We start from the raw sequence: 2,500 nt of genomic DNA, 5'->3' as shown, positions 1-2,500 counted from the left end.
AGTGGATAGTTTTAGATACTTGGGTGCAAATGTGGCAGGAAAAGGTGGAGTGAAGGTGGAGGTAGAATGTAGATTGAGAGAAGCGAGTAAATGCCTTGGTGGATTAAAGAGTGTAATGAGGAATAAACATTTGGGAATGGATGCAAAGAGGAGACTGTATGAAGGAGTGATTGTGCCAACAGCACTGTATGGGGCAGAAACATGAAACATAAGAGAAGAAGAGAGAAGGAGTTTGAATGTGTTTGAGATGAGGTGGCTGAGAATTATGATGTGGGTTACTAGGCTAGATAGAGTGAGAAATGAGGAGGTGAGGAGGAGAACAGGGGTGGAAAAGGAGCTGGGAGATAGGGTTGATGAAAGAGTATTAGGATGGTTTGGACACATGGAAAGAATGAGTGAAGAAAGGCTAGTAAAAGAGGTATGGGAGGCAGATGTGGAGGGAGTGAACATGAGGGGACGTCCTAGGATGAGGTTGGATGGATGGGGTGAAGGGGGCTTTGGGGAAGAGGGTAATGTCTGTTGAGGAAGGACGGGAGAGGACAGAAGACAGGGGTGAATGGAGAATGGTTGTATATGGATGATGTTGTGATGAATGAGGTGGAATGGGCGGGGGGATGGGGGGTGAGTTGGTATGGGTGAGCAAAATTTGACGCAGCCCGAAGGGATTTCTCCCCGTCTTCTCCTTTTATGCAATGGGGGGACGGAGAGAAGGGGTCGCCGATTTAATGAAGCGGCCTTGCTGTGGATGTGCTGTGTCTTGCGACACTGCTTCTGACCCAGGGCAGTGGACAAGGTGCAGGGATGACCCGTCATCCAGGAGGTGCTAAGATGAGAGGGAGGGTGGAGGGGTGTGGAGTGTATTCAGGGATGGAATGGTTGGAAATGATTTTATGCCTTTTCCTTTTTGGCTACCTCCCCTGTAAGGGAGAAAAGCCTTGGTATATGTATGTTTGTACATATAAAAAGCTCTGGGCAGGTGGGCTGATTAAAATTAGATAATGATATCAACATTAACAAAGGTTTAGTGTAAAAAGTTTTGTCTAATTCTAATCAGCCCACCTGCCCAAAACGTTTTCTCAAAGAGTACAATTTAAAAAATGGCAAATTGCATCTCACTAAAGCAGATAAGAGTAATAGTGTTGTAATATTGGATAAGAACGATTACACTGATAAAATGAAAACTTTATTGAGTGATGAAAGCGCATACTCTAAGTTACAGAAAAAGCTTCTAGAGTCAAAGGATTACAAAGGATTACAAAGGCGGAGCATGCCGACAGGAGACCTTTTGGTCCATAACTAGGTCGGATTTGAACATGTATATATATATATATATAAGTAATAAAAAAAATAGATAAAATACAATTTAAAAGATATAATAATATAGATAATAATAAATAAAATAAATAATACATAGGTATACTTCAAGGATAAACAAACAGGTAAATAATAGATAATGATAAACTGACAAATAAATAATAATAGATGGAAATCAAGCGAATAATAAATAAACAGACAAATAATAACAAACAATCAAATAATATAAAATAAATAATAGTCATTACAGCATCTTCCTTAAATGTTTATCTAAACGAATCTTAAAGCTTCGAACTGAACTATATTGCACTGCCTCTGCAGGAAGTTTATTCCATTCATTAACTACACGGTTGGCAAAGTTGTTTCTACTCACTTCGAAATTAAATATATTTCTTGACAGTTTAAGACCATTATTTCTTGTCGGATTCTCATTCAGTGTAAGAATTTTGTCACTTTTGATGTTGTCAATCCCCTTTAGAATCTTAAAAACCTGTATCAAGTCACCTCTGAGTCTATGCTTTTTTAGGGAAAACAGATTCATATGTTTTAGTCGATTTTCGTATGGTTTATTTTTTATATTTGGAATCAGTTTTGTGGCTCTCCTTTGTACTTTTTCCAATCTGTCAATGTCTTTAATGAGATTCGGTGACCATACGGAAACAGCATATTCCAAATGTGGACGAACTAACGGTTTATATAGCTTGTTAATGAGTGATGGACTTTTGAAGTCAAAAGATCGCGCAATCAGTCCTAGAATCTTATTTGCTTTCTCAGAGGCTGAAATACACTCCTTAGATGATTTGAGATCGTTACTAACAATTACCCCTAGATCCTTCTCATTATCCACTTTTGTTAACGAATTTCCAAATAACTTGTAATCGTACCTTTCTGTTATTTTTACCTATGTGCATTACCTTGCATTTACTTGTGTTAAATTTCATTAGCCATTTTTCAGACCATTGCTGTAACTTATATAAATCTTCTTGAATATCAAATTGATTGAAGTGATCATTTGCCGTCCCGCACAATTTTGTATCATCAGCAAATTTGGAGACAATAGATTTTAGTCCGTTGTCTATATCATTTATATATGCTATGAATAGAAGTGGCCCAAGAACGGAACCCTGAGGAACTCCACTCGTAACTTTTTTACATCTAGAAGTTTTTCCATATAAGACAACTCTCT

General features: G+C 37.8%; 1 protein-coding gene across 1 annotated transcript in view; it reads right to left on the bottom strand.

The window, feature by feature from the left end:
• The window catches only part of LOC143030088 (uncharacterized), a 25,571-nt gene that overhangs the window by 685 nt on the left and 22,386 nt on the right, over positions 1–2,500 (bottom strand). The gene's annotated exons all lie outside the window — the stretch shown is intronic.

The sequence above is a fragment of the Oratosquilla oratoria genome, chromosome 11 (assembly GCF_046742065.1).
Source record: "Oratosquilla oratoria isolate Oo_2021 chromosome 11, ASM4674206v1, whole genome shotgun sequence".
Classification (NCBI taxonomy): domain Eukaryota; kingdom Metazoa; phylum Arthropoda; class Malacostraca; order Stomatopoda; family Squillidae; genus Oratosquilla; species Oratosquilla oratoria.
The sequence above is the reverse complement of the archived record's forward strand: the minus strand, read 5'-3'. Positions and strand labels throughout refer to the sequence as shown.